General features: G+C 42.3%; 1 pseudogene; it reads left to right on the top strand.

Annotated features, from left to right (window-relative positions):
- Positions 1–13590, top strand: part of LOC126263050 (Bardet-Biedl syndrome 4 protein-like) — a 102647-nt pseudogene that overhangs the window by 65230 nt on the left and 23827 nt on the right.

Genomic DNA, 13590 nt, shown 5'->3' with positions numbered 1-13590 from the left:
TTGTGTACCCTTAAACCTGACATGACAAAGAGATATTGTTTTTATGAGAATCCACAGTAAAACAAATTTGGGAAATTAATAAACCCAGTCTTTGGATAAATATAGATGACTTCTTCTATGTGCATCCAGAGTTAGTACATTTCATATATGTGCAGGAAACAATGTATTGATGTGACCATAGAGTAAGAATATCTATGGAGTGAGCATTCAGAAGCGCAGAATGAAATTTTTGTTGCAAACACCTGAAAGTCACATGGCTGTAATGCTACTACAGGCAGATACCACTCAAATGCACTATGGGTTTTGTACACATGTTCATTGTCTGCAGCTGGTGATCAAGTAGTTAGCATCACTGCCTGTAGATCACAGGGTCCTGGGTTCGATTCCTGGCTGACTCAAATTTTCTTCACAACTGGGTGTTTGTATTGTCTTCATCACAAATATGTGCAAGTCTCTGAAGTGGCACCAGATAGAAAGACTTATACCAGGCCCAGGCAGCCAAACAACCCCAGAGGCTAGGTCCTAGCTATTAATGCCATATGGTCATTTCATAAGTATACTAATAATTTTTGTTTTATAACTGGAATGAACTCAATTTCTTAGACTTTTCTGGCGATTTTGTGACATCTCGTTGAATCGGGTGTATTGTAGGTGGTCTGCGTTTTTCTAACACAATATTTCGATTTTGTACCTCGGCGTCTTCATCAGGTGCTTTCTGCGACTGAACAACAGGCTGACCATGTCCCGTATTTATATCTGGACCGTGTCTGGCATTCCCTACACCATCCGTTCCCACTGTGACCGTGTCGGTCGGTCGCCAGATGTCCCATCTTCCGTCCGCGCCAACCTCCGCTGTTTTCCCCGGTGGCAGCCATTTCATGGCGTTTCCTACTAGGTCCGTGCCAGCCGGGCTCATTCCTCGCACTGTTGACAGGCTGCGTTTGTTGTCGGTGACTGTTCCGACTTTCTCCAGTGCCCCCGTCATTCTTCTGGTCTTGTGTTTTCTTCCGTTGTTTTTGTAATAGGTCCAAAGCTGGGTTCCACACCGTGCCGAGTCGGTATCCAGTTTCCCGGTTTATCAAGTTCTCTGCAATCTCTATTTCAATTGATTCAGTGATGACACTATCCCAAAATATGGGGGTCTGAGATAAGATCCTGGTTTTATCATAATTCATGGTGTGCTCAAGTTCCAAGCAATGTTCTTCTACTGCCGATTTAGTGGCTTGTCATAGCCTGGTATCCCTTTGGTGCTCTTTTCATCTTATGTCTACGGTCCTGGTGGTCTGGCCAATGTGAGACATACTGCACTCATATGGTATATGGGAGATACAGGGTTTTCACAATCCGAGATCATCCTTAACCATTCCAAGAAACACTTTGATGATCTTGTTTGTTGGGCAGAACACGCTCTTGATATTGTACTTTTTCATTATTCTGCTGATCTTAGCAGATATAGGTCCTGCTTATGGTAGAAAGGCTACCATCCTGGTCTCTTTATCTTGTTCTTCTCCCTCAGTATCAGGCCACGTGGAGGGGTTTAGCGCCTCGCGGATGTCCCTTGTCGAGTATCCGTTGTCTGCGAACACTTGCCGTAGGTGTTCTAACTCTGCTGCAAAGCTGTCTGAGTTAGACAGTGTTTTGGCTTGGTGAACAAGTGTTTTCAGCACCCCATTCTTCTGTGCCGGATCGTGGCAGCTGTCAGCTTGTAGGTATAAGTCGGTGTGTGTAGGTTTTCTATACACACTATAGCCTAATGTGCCATCTGTCTTCCTTTTCACCGGGACATCCAGGAAAGGAAGTTGACCATTATTTTCTAGTTCCATTGTGAACTTAATGCTGGGGTGTATCAAGTTCAGATGGTCAAGAAACTCGTGCAGTTTTTTCCGACCATGTGGCCAGATGACAAACCTGTCATCAATGTACCTAAAGAAATAGGTCGGCTTGTAGGCAGCGGTCATAAATGCCTCATCCTCGAATCTCTCCATAAACAGATTTGCAACTACCGGAGATAAGGAACTACCCATCGCCACTCCTTCAGTCTGTTCATAAAATTGACCTCCACATAGGAAAGAGGTCGAGGTTAAGACATGCTTGAAAAGGTCCGAGACAGCTCCACCAAATTTTTCACTGATTAATCGAGTGTGTCCTGAAGTGGTATCCTAGTGAACGGAGACACAACATCAAAGCTGTCCATGATGTCTGTGGTAGAGATTAGTAGGTTTTTGAAACGTTCCACAAAGTCTGATGAGTTACAGATGTGGTGGACGCACTTTCCCACATACGGTGCTAACATCTTCTTAATGTGCATGACTGTAGGATAGGTGGTTACACCAATATTGCTTACAATAGGATGCAACGGTATACTCTCTTTATGGACCTTGAGCAATCCATGTAATCTAGGTGGTACTGGTGCCTTAGCTTTCAGTTACTTGACAACCTTCTCAGACCATCCTGTTTCCTTGACCAGAGCTCTGGTTTTCCTGTCCACTCTATCGGTGGGGTCATTCTCTAGTGGACTGTAAGCAGGTTCCTGTAAAAGCTGACTGATCTGCTCATAGTCGGCCTTCAACAGTACGAAAGTAGAGTTCCCCTTGTCTGCTGGTAACACCACTATGCTTTCATCTTCCCACAAACTCTTGCAGGCCATCCTCTCATCTCTTGAAATGTTTGTTTTGGGTGGTCTGGCTTTGGTGAGTGCCCTGTACATCTCTCTCCAAATCTCTTCTGCAACACTTGATGGTATTTCCACAGAGTTGATGAAGCTGGGGATTGGCAGGTTTCTAGGAGTGACTGCAAAGTTGAGGCCCCTTCCGAGCACTTTTAAGGTGGCATCTTCTAATGGGCAACCACTCAAATTTACCACCTTGTGAGTATCATGTGCCTGTTGCACTTTTTTTATTCATGCTCTCAAATTTCGCCAGTTGTCGAGCTGTAGCATTGTGTTTAATGCGTGCCATCAGCAACCATGTCATACCGTCCATCCTGTTCCAGTCCTCTGGTACTAAGTTGTTTGCCAAATCCAGGTGTAGTCGAAGCAGATCCCTAGAGGTAACGTCCAGTCTATGCCCCATATCACGGATCCTTTCCCCTACCAGGCCCATACTGGCGCAATGCTGGATTCTGTTAGCAGCCTTAGATGTTATATGGTGTTTAGTTTTGGCAAAAAAAGACACCACATCATCTTCTCTGCACCTAAGCAGGAAACTGAGCATGCTCACCATCCTCTCTTTGCACTGTCGTAACTTCTCCAGTAACTTCATCTTCTTGCATATTTCCTCCCCTTAGAGTCTTGCAATGTAATTTCTTAGACTTTCCCGGTGATTTTGTGACATCTCATTGAATCGGGTGTACTGCTGGTGGTCTGCGTTTTTCTAACACAATATTTCAGCATCGTACCTCGGCATAAAGGGGTACGCCACGAAATGGCTACCACTGGGGAAAACAGTGGAGGTGGGCGCGGACGGAAGATGGAACATCCGGCGACCAACCGACACGGTCACAGAGGGAGCGGATGGTGTAGGGAATGTCAGACACGGTCCAGACATAAATATGGGACACGGTCTCAGCCTGTCATTCAGTCACAGGAAGCACCTGATGAGGTCGCCAGAGGACAAATGTAAGGATGTGGAAGCACATATCACTAGGGGTAAGATAGATATTGCCTACAGGAAAATTAAACAGGCCTTTGGAGAAAAGAGAACCAATTGTATGACTATCAAGTCATAAGCAAACAAAAGCAAGTGGAAAGATGGAAGGAGTACATAGGGAGTCTACACAAGGGAGACGTACTTGAGAGCAATATTATGGAACTGGAAGAGGATGTAGATGAAGATGAGATGGGAGATATGATACTATGTGAAGAATTTGACAGAGCACTGAAAGACCTAAGTTGAAACAAGGTCACAGGAATATACAACATTCCATTAGAACTACTGATAGCCTTGGGAGAGCCAGCCATGACAAAACTCTTCCAGCTGGTGAGCAATATGTATGAGACAGGTGAAATAACCCACAGAAGAATATAATAATTCCAGTTACAAAGAAAGCAGGTGCTGACAGTTGTGAAAGTTACTGAACTATCAGTTTAATAAGTCATGATTGCAAAATATTAACATGAATTCTTTACAGACAAATGGAAAAACTAGTACAAACCGACCTCGGGGAAGATCAATTTGGATTCCTTAGAAATGTTGGAACACATGAGGCAATACTGACCCTACGACTTATCTTAGAAGACAGATTAAGGAAAGGCAAACCTATATTTCTAGCATTTCTAGTCTTAGAGAAAGCTTTTGACAATGTTGACTGGAATACTCTCTTTCAAATTCTGAAGGTGGAAAGTGTAAAATACAGGGAGTGAAAGGTTATTTACAATTTGTACAGAAACCAAGTGGCCATTATAAGAGTCGAGGGGCATGAATGGAAAGCAGTGGTTGAGAAGGCAGTGAAACAGGATTGTAGCCTATCCCTCATGTTGTTCAATCTGTATGTTGAGCAAGCAGTGAAAGAACCAAAAGAATAATTTGGACTAGAATTAAAATCCATGGAGAAGAAATAAAAACTTTGAGGTTTGCTGATGACACTGTAATTCTGTCACAGACAGCAAAGGACCTGGACAGCTGAACGGACTGGACAGTGTCTTGAAAGGAGGATATAAGATGAATGTCAACAAAAGCAAAATGAAGATAATGGAATGTAGTATCAGGTGATGATGAGGGAGTTAGATAAGGAAATGAGACAATTAAAGTAGTAAATGAGTTTTGCTATTTGGGGAGCAAAATAACTGATGATGGTCGAAGTAGAGAGGATGTAAAATGTAAACTGGCTATGGCAAGGAAAGCGTTTCTGAAGATGAGAAATTTGTTAACATCGAGTATAGATTTAAGTGCCTGGAAGTCCTTTCTGAAAGTATTTTGTTTGGAGTGTAGCCATGTATGGGAGTGAAACAAGGACTAAAAACAGTGTAGACAAGAAGAGAATATAAACTTTCAAAATGTGGTGCTACAGAAGAATGCTGAAGATTAGATGGATAGATCATGTAACTAATGAGGAGGTACTGAATAGAATTGGGGAGAAGAGGAGTTTGTGGCATAACTTGACTAAAAGAAGGCATCTGTTGGTAGGACACATTCTGAGGCATAAAGGGATCGCCAATTTAGTATTGAAGGGAAACATGGAGGGTAAAAATCATACGGGGAGACCATGAGATGAATACACTAAACAGATTCAGAAAGTTTTAGGTTGCAGCTGTTATTTGGAGATGCAGAGGCTTGTAGAGGATAGAGTAGCATGGAGAGCTGCATCAAACCAGTATCTGGACTGATGACCATAACAAGAACAACAATAAAAAGGGCAAAAATGTTATTTAAAAAAAACTACTTGAAAATTAAGGTGTGTCTTATAATCTGTAGCATATTGTGGTTTATAAAATACTATATGTAACTTCATAAAAATACTGAATTTCCTGCAGAAGGTGACTGAAAAAGTGAGTCCTTTCTTCTGTACTTTCTTAACAAACATGTCAGAAATTGTATCAGTAATTGTTGTCCATTGTTGCTGTTAGAGATATTTATTGCTATTGGACACTTAATTGTTGTGAATGCTATCAGAACATCAGATATTTAAAGTTTACTGTTGCTAAATGTAAGTATTTTTCACTGATTATGTTTACAGCAAGCTCCCAATTACAAGGGATAATGTATATCTGAGACTGCAACGATCAGGATACTGAAAGCTGCTATTTACTGTATTTAGAGAACATGTTACATGCCATATTTGAAAGCTCACTGTAAAATGAAGACTTCTTTGCGAAATTACACTTATAAAATGCACACTATTTTGTCTCACTCACTTTCAGTTCACCTTCTTCTGTGTTGTTCACTTTTTTTCCTGGCAATTGTTTTTAATTTCTGGAGAGCTAAAACAATGATAAGGTCAAATAAACTTTGTCCTGTATAATCTAATTACAGACCAGTGCGCTTCGGTGTGGTGGTGTGCTTTATAATGAGCGCCTTATACACCTCGTCTTCACTCTCTTCCTCTGTCAAGTATACTTCGTTCACTAAATTTGTATCACGTAGCTGCTCAAATCCTGGATTGTGGGAGTTGTTATTTAATCACTTGCAGAAGTTTTTGCCATAAGTCTTCACTACAAAAAATTTGGTTCATAAGAATGACAATCAATAATTGCAGTTTGGTAAGTGGAGGGGAGGGAGGGATTGTGTTGGGTGGGAAGTGTAAAGGCAAAAAGAGGCAGGAAAGCAGGAGGAAGTGTTGCAGATGGGTTGATGGAGGCTCGGAGCGAAGCAGCAGGTGTGCAGGATAGGAATGCGGGAGGGAACTGTGACAGATGAATGGGCTAGGACGTGGTACACAGGCCGCAACTCATGAGGTTGTGTGGCGTACAGTGAAGACACAAAGCTATGTATCCACTGAGGGGAGGATATATAAACAAATCTGTAACATAGCTATGGGCATCACCATGGCACCCTCGTATGCCATCTTATTTATGGGCCATCTAGCCTCCCAAAACCCCAAACCACCTTGTCTGGTTCATGTACGTTCATCCTTGTGACTGGAGGTCTGAGGGACTTAGCCATTTTCTGATGTAGTAAACTGGAACACCTACAGGCATCCTTGTGATGCTATTTATTATATGGCTACCAGTTTTGGTGCTTCAGGGCACCATCTTCAAGCCTTAACTTATGCTGAGGGGTTAATACACTGGTGTACAAAATTGAAGCAACAAACAGAAATTTTGCAAGTTTATGTATATTTTGCTACAAAATAGTATAAACAGGTGATAGTAACGTAGAAACATGGTGAGAATACAGAATGTAAACAACTTCAATATGCATAATGGTAGACAAAAGTGTTCTTTGTTTCTTTCCAACGTAACAGATTTTCACACACATTCCGACAACTGTCTAATGTGCTCAGTATGGGGTACGACCATCTCTGGCAGCAATACGGGCCTGACAACAACGGAGCAGGATGTGAATGACATCATTACTCTCATGGTGAGACAATAACACCCAGTCTTACTGGAGACCTGCTCACAAGTCTTGGAGAGTGGTTGGTGGATGCTGACATGATTCAGCCTGTCTCCCTAGTGCACCCCAGACATGCTCCATGGGTTTCAAATCGGGAGAGTGAGCTGGCCATGCCATGTGTGCAGTATCTTCCGTTTACAAGAAAACATCAACTTCTCTTGCTCTATGAGGTCAATCATTATCGTCCATGAAGTCTGGGCCCGCCCCACCTTGCAGCAACTGCACATGAGGCTCCAAGATCTCGTCGCAATACCTGACAGCAGTTAAACTGTGCCGATTCACCCATACAACTTCATGGAGAGGTGTTCATGTGGTCAACATAATCCCTGCCCACAACATTAAGCATCCTCCTCAATGTCAGTCTCTTTCCATAATGTTTACATCATGAAATCGTGTTCGATGTTCCCTCCAGATGTGACTCTCAAGACCAAATCAGGACTCATCTGTGAAAAGAACATTGGCCCACTATTCGACTGCCCAGATAGTATGTTGATGACTCCACTCTAGACATTCCGTTCTGTGAAGACATGTCACAGGTACACATACAGCAGATCTCCAACAATAAAGGCCATTCTGCCGAAGTCTTCTGTAAACCATTTGTCTTGATACAACACGTCCAGTGGATGCTGCTAGGTCAGATGCCAGGTGCCATACAGTACTAAGGTGTTACTGTCATGCACTTATATCCAAATAATCATCCTCTCTTTCTAATATCACATGTAGTTGGCCCTGTTCTGGTCTTTGGGGTGCTGTTTTCCACATATGAGAAACAACAGAATGATTCACATTAAGCCATCGGGCCTCCTCACTTTACGACTATCCTGCTTCCATTCTCCTTACGATCCTCCACCCCAGGAAGTCTGGTAGGTGTCTTCTCTGTGCCGTACCGCACCATTAGTGATTGTTTATACAGTCACTGATGCTGCAGTATGATTTTGGACGTGGGACTACCCGGCAAACACTACCCCATTTGGTACGTGCCCTGATGTCATCGTTGATGTGGTTGTCCATTGACCAGAATGCTGTTTTTCATGCAGAACGTGATTGTATGGACATCTGTTGACAATGTGTATGATTATAGAATGAATTAGACACAAGACGGGGGAATAGAGGTTTGTTGCTTTAATTTTAAACATCAGTGTACCATCTGCATACACACTTTATCATTGGCCAACATCTATAACTGGTTTTCACAGACTACCTGTAACAGCGATGTTATCTCTTCAACCATCAACTTTCAACTATAGTTGATGGTTGGAGAGACAATATCACTATTACAGGTAGTCTGCGAAATCCGTATCATTTACACAGGTGGTGTTAACCCCCCAGTGTCAGTTAAGGCCTGAAAATAGTGCGCTGAAGCACTGAAACTTGTAACCGTATAATAAATAACATCGTAAGGATGGCTGTAGGGGTTCCATTATATTACATTATCTGGTTCAGGTTCATTGATGACATCTTCATGATCTGGTCACAGGGTCAAGACCCCTATCCTCATTTCTCCACAACCTCAACAGCTTCTCTCCCATCCACATCACGTGGTCCTCCTCAACCCTTCCTGGATGTTAATCTCCACCTCTGTAATGGCTCCATCCATACCTGTGTCCAACGTCTCTGACCGCCAATAGTACCTGCATTTTGAGAACTGTCACCCCTTACACACAAAAAAGTTACTGTCATATAGCCTGGCCATCTACAGACAGCATATCTGCAGTGGCAAGAATTCCCTTGCATAGTATGCTGAAGGTCTCTCATATTCCTTCAGAAACAGGTGCCACATGTAGTCTGCAAACAGATTTTCCCCTATCGCATCCACTCACAGCCCCGATCCTCCAACCAAGAATCAGATTGTAAGGAGTATGCCCCTCTGTGTCACCCAATACCACCCGGACAGGAGCAACTGAACCATGTCCTTCACCATGTCTCTGATTATCTATCACCAGCCCCAGAAATTAAGAACATCTTACCTACGATCCTTTCAGCCCCTCCTAAAGTGATCTGTCATCCACCTACACAACATTGTGGTCCATCCCTAAGCCACTTGCACTCACAACCACATGTCGTAGGACTCATATCCCTGTGGAAGAACCAGATTCAAGACCTGTCAGATTCACTCACCAAACACATCCTACTCTAGTCCTGTCACAGGCTTTCCCATTGCATTAGATGCAGCACACATATCAAAGCAGCCATGTTATATACCAGCTCTGCTGCAATTACTGCACAGCATTTTATGTGGGCATGACCAGCAACCAGCTGTCAACCAGAATGTATGCCAACAGCCAAAAAGTGAGCAAGGACAGAGTGGACAACCCAGAGGCACAACACACTGCTGACCACATGCTATAATTCAGTGGCTGCTTCACAACCAGTGTCACCTGGGTCCTTCCCTCCAGTGCCAGCTTTTCAGTACTGTATGGATGTATCCTTGCAGCACTTCTTTTGCTCCCATAATCCTCATGGCTTCAATCTCTGCTAACCCACTGTCTCCACACATTCTGTCCAACAGTTTCCCCCTCCTCTATCATGTCACCCACTGCATGAACTCATCAGCTCCAGTGCTTGTGTGTCACATGCCTAGCCCATGTACCTGCACCCTTCCCTCCCATATTCCTATCCTACACACCTGCTCTGTGTTGCTCCAAGCTGCTAGCTATCTGTCCCAGCACCTCCTCCTGCCTCACATCTATTTCTTCATCTAACAGCCCCACCTGCTGAATTGCCATCCTGGCATTGTCGTTCCAGCCAGGAATGTAGGTGTACAGCTATGTGTGTGCAAGCTAGCAGGAGTCTGCAGTCTTCTTTTTTATGTGCCTGTCATTGACTCAATACTTCCAATATTCTCTCAGTGGTCCCCTTTACTCCTGAGTATTGTATTCTTGTCCCACAACCCTTAAAATATTTTATTGCGAATTCACTCTTTGCAACATATAGATAACTTCTAATTTCCTTTTGATCATTAGAATAACACTTCCACGTTTATCTGTCATGTTGCTAACACGTATAAACCACCCATTACTTCAAAAATATACTACACAACGTGACATATGCTAACACTTATTGTCAATGATACATTTTTGAAGCTACCGTGTTATTGAAATCTGTCGATGTCACGAAAAATACAATGAACAATTGTGTTTCTCTTGACAGTGTGTAACAGTATATACTTCCATTCTGTATCAACACAAAGCATCTGAAGGAAGCTTTCTAAGAAGAAAAAATGAAATCATTTTCTTTTCTTTTACTATTGGCTTTAAGTTTGTAATTATCAGCTCTTAGCTCTTCCATTCTAATTATGACAGAACATCGAGCTTCTGCCAAAGCTTTACAAAATCAACAGTTGTAAAGCACATGCTGGATGCTGGTGAAGTGTCACTGTTAAAGTGTGAACTAATATAGTTCGTGTGAAAGTGTTCTGGACTTCAAAATGGATGCAGACAGATACAAAAAAAGCCGCCTATACTGTCACAAACCAGCACCCAGCATTATGCTACTACCAGTAATGATGTAACTTCCCGGATTCTCCCGAAATCATCTGAAGATGAACCTGAAAGGGTTCGAAAACCGGTTAATGTAATAAAGCATTATTAATGAAAAAAGTGACTGGTTGCAGTTGTGTATAATTTATTTACATTAATATACAGTCACGGTTCTAAAATATCCGTAATGGATAAGCATAATCTATTATATTTCATGCCTCCCAGAGCACTGACCCAATAATTTTCTTTGAAACTATATAGTCTCTCCTTATGGAATTCCACAGCTCCATCAGCTCAGAAATTGTCCCGTTTACTATCTCACAATGATCAATTCTCTCACTTCAATGACATGCCATGTTTTATCAGAGCAAGTCAATTTCTGGTTGAATTGTCAATAAAAAAATGTTTATTTTTATCCTGGAAAAACAACACTGTGTATTGCAGTAGATCTTTTTTTGTTACTGAGAGCTAATACAAATTTCTAGGACTCTATGGATGTACAGACGATGTCTACTTGATGGTGCTACTGCTGGTACAAAATTAGATTAAGATATTTTATTCTGGTCTGTACCTATTGCTGTCAGGGCACATTATTTAGGGCAGATTTTCACTTCTTTCGCCATTATTCCCATCCTCTTGCCCTTTTGCCTCTTGCCTCCCTCTCCTCTCCCTCATCCTCTTCCATCGCAAGTAATTCTGGACAGAGGTCATAGACAAACAAGACATGTTGAGCACCTATTTCTTGTTTTATACCTTGTTTCTGCAGTCACATATTGAGAGGCCAATGTAATTTTACCTTAAGCTGATGAAGATTACTAACTGGAGCTGTACAGCCATAAATATCATATTGTTGGACATTAAATTCATGTGTCTTGTATAGGCATAGTTCTCCCATTCCTATCCGAGTGCCACACGGATTAACCTATGAAGCAAAACACTTCAGCTTGTGAGCTGTAAGCTCATCCAGAAAGTTAGGTCACCTGGTGCTGTTAACAAAACAATTATAGTTACACAGGAACATTTATTTAAAAACAGATAGATCTATCATTAGGCGGGTTGACAACACACTCGGCACTGAAATTGAAAAGCTTGTAGCATCAAAGCCAGATGCCAGAAACTGGAGCCAGTTTGTGACAGCTGCTTACACCTTTTGGTCTTTGTTGTTATGTTGACCAGACAGGCATTTCTACAGATTTAAGAAAATATGGAAAGCACTGGGAACTAGGTCAGTACTTCATGATGAACTGTCAAACACCCCAGTATAATTTCTGCAAGAAATGTTTGCGCACTGAGGTGTATGTTGAAAGAAATTTTCATGGTTGAGAACAACATGTACGTACAGTGAGTACCCCACACTTGTTTTGAAGTATCCATTGAAAATTCCAAATTATATCTGTGACAAATTCAGTTGTAAAGGGAAAATTCTCTATTTGGTATATCTCACTTACTACATGAGGTCATCATCAATGAAGCTGCTCCCAAGCATGGGTAAGAAAGGAGGAAGGGGAGGACTAACACCCATTAAAAAACTTCAGTTTACCTACCCCTCGTGATTCACCACACGAGGTTCCCTTGCTGGTACTGCAGCAGAAATTTCTGTTGGCAGTGAAATGGGTGAGCTGGCAGATTAAGCAATCCTCCTTTCAGGGGTAGTTTAAAGGCTCGGGAGAAGGAAAACTCTGAAGTAAAAGCTGTGCAGTGTCTGTTTCACAGGTTAGGAGTGACTGCAGAGGCATCTGTTCTCCAGGTTAGAAGCAGCCTAAAATTAACTTTGAAGTTCACAACCTCAGTTTTAAATCTCGAGAGTGGGTTATGCCCACCCTCTCAACTATCTTTGAGAAAAATGTTTGGTAAAGGGAACTACAAGAGGTAATTGGAAACAGAAATCCTCCACTGCCATGAATGGTGTGATAAAGCCGTGAGATTCTGGAGCTTCCCACAAACTCAGCATGGGGGATAACATGCAAACAAACACATCCACTCAAAACCCTGAATGTCAATGTGTTCTTGAAAACAGGATCAAACTTATCACTGTTTTGGGGATGTACATCTACATGACTACTCTACAATTCACACTTAAGTGCTTGGCAGAGGGTTCATCAAACCATTTTCACATTACTTCTCTACCGTTCCACACTCTAAGAGTGTAGGGGAAAACAAACGCTTAAATCTTTTCCTGTGAGCTCTGAATCTTCTTATTTTAATACAATGTTCATTTCTCCCTTTGTAGGTGGGTATGAACATAATATTTTCACTGTTTGAGTAGAATGTTGGAGACTGAATTTACACAAATAGATCTCACCACAACAAAAAAATACATTTGATTTAATGATTACTAAGCCAAATCTGTGACTTTCTCTCCTATTTAACAATAAAACAAAATGAGCTGCCCTTCTCTGAACTTTTTCAGTGTCCTCTCTGAAATGTGTCTGGTAAGGATCCAATACTGCACAAAAATACTCTATCAGATGTAAGTGACTGATAGAGATGGGTTTCTCTCCTATTTGACAATAAAACAAAATGAACTGCCCTTCTCTGAACTTTTTCAGTGTCCTCTCTGAAATGTGTCTGGTAAAGATCCAATACTGCACAAAAATGCTCTATCAGATGTAAGTGACTGATAGAGATGGGTTGGGGGAAGGGGCCTCACAATGTCAATCAAACAGCCTATAATTCCAAATGCTTTATTATGGTACCCCACTGTATCTCCATACAAGAAGTGTCAGCTCAGCAGCGGCATTCAGCGGACTCCTGCACGTTGTCGCTTTGCGGTGCTGACAAAGCGTATCATTGACCCGGCAGTGGCTGGTGACGCAACTCCTTCTGTCAGCAGCAAATCCAGGAGCAGATAGCCTCAGCTAGCTGTGACCGTGTTTGCTCTGGCAAGGCTCATACACCCCATGCTGTCTGGAAGGCAGCAAGTTGGTGATGGATTGATCCACTGCAGTGAGTTGATGGCCAGAGAGATGCTTCACCGGGCCAGTGCAGGTCCGTTGTGGTGGTGGCTACATGTCCCGCTGTCTCTGGGTGGACTTCCCTGACATGGATTTAAACCGTGG

Source organism: Schistocerca nitens, chromosome 6 (assembly GCF_023898315.1).
Source record: "Schistocerca nitens isolate TAMUIC-IGC-003100 chromosome 6, iqSchNite1.1, whole genome shotgun sequence".
NCBI classification, from domain to species: Eukaryota; Metazoa; Arthropoda; class Insecta; order Orthoptera; family Acrididae; genus Schistocerca; species Schistocerca nitens.
This window is presented reverse-complemented; position numbering and strand designations above follow the sequence as displayed.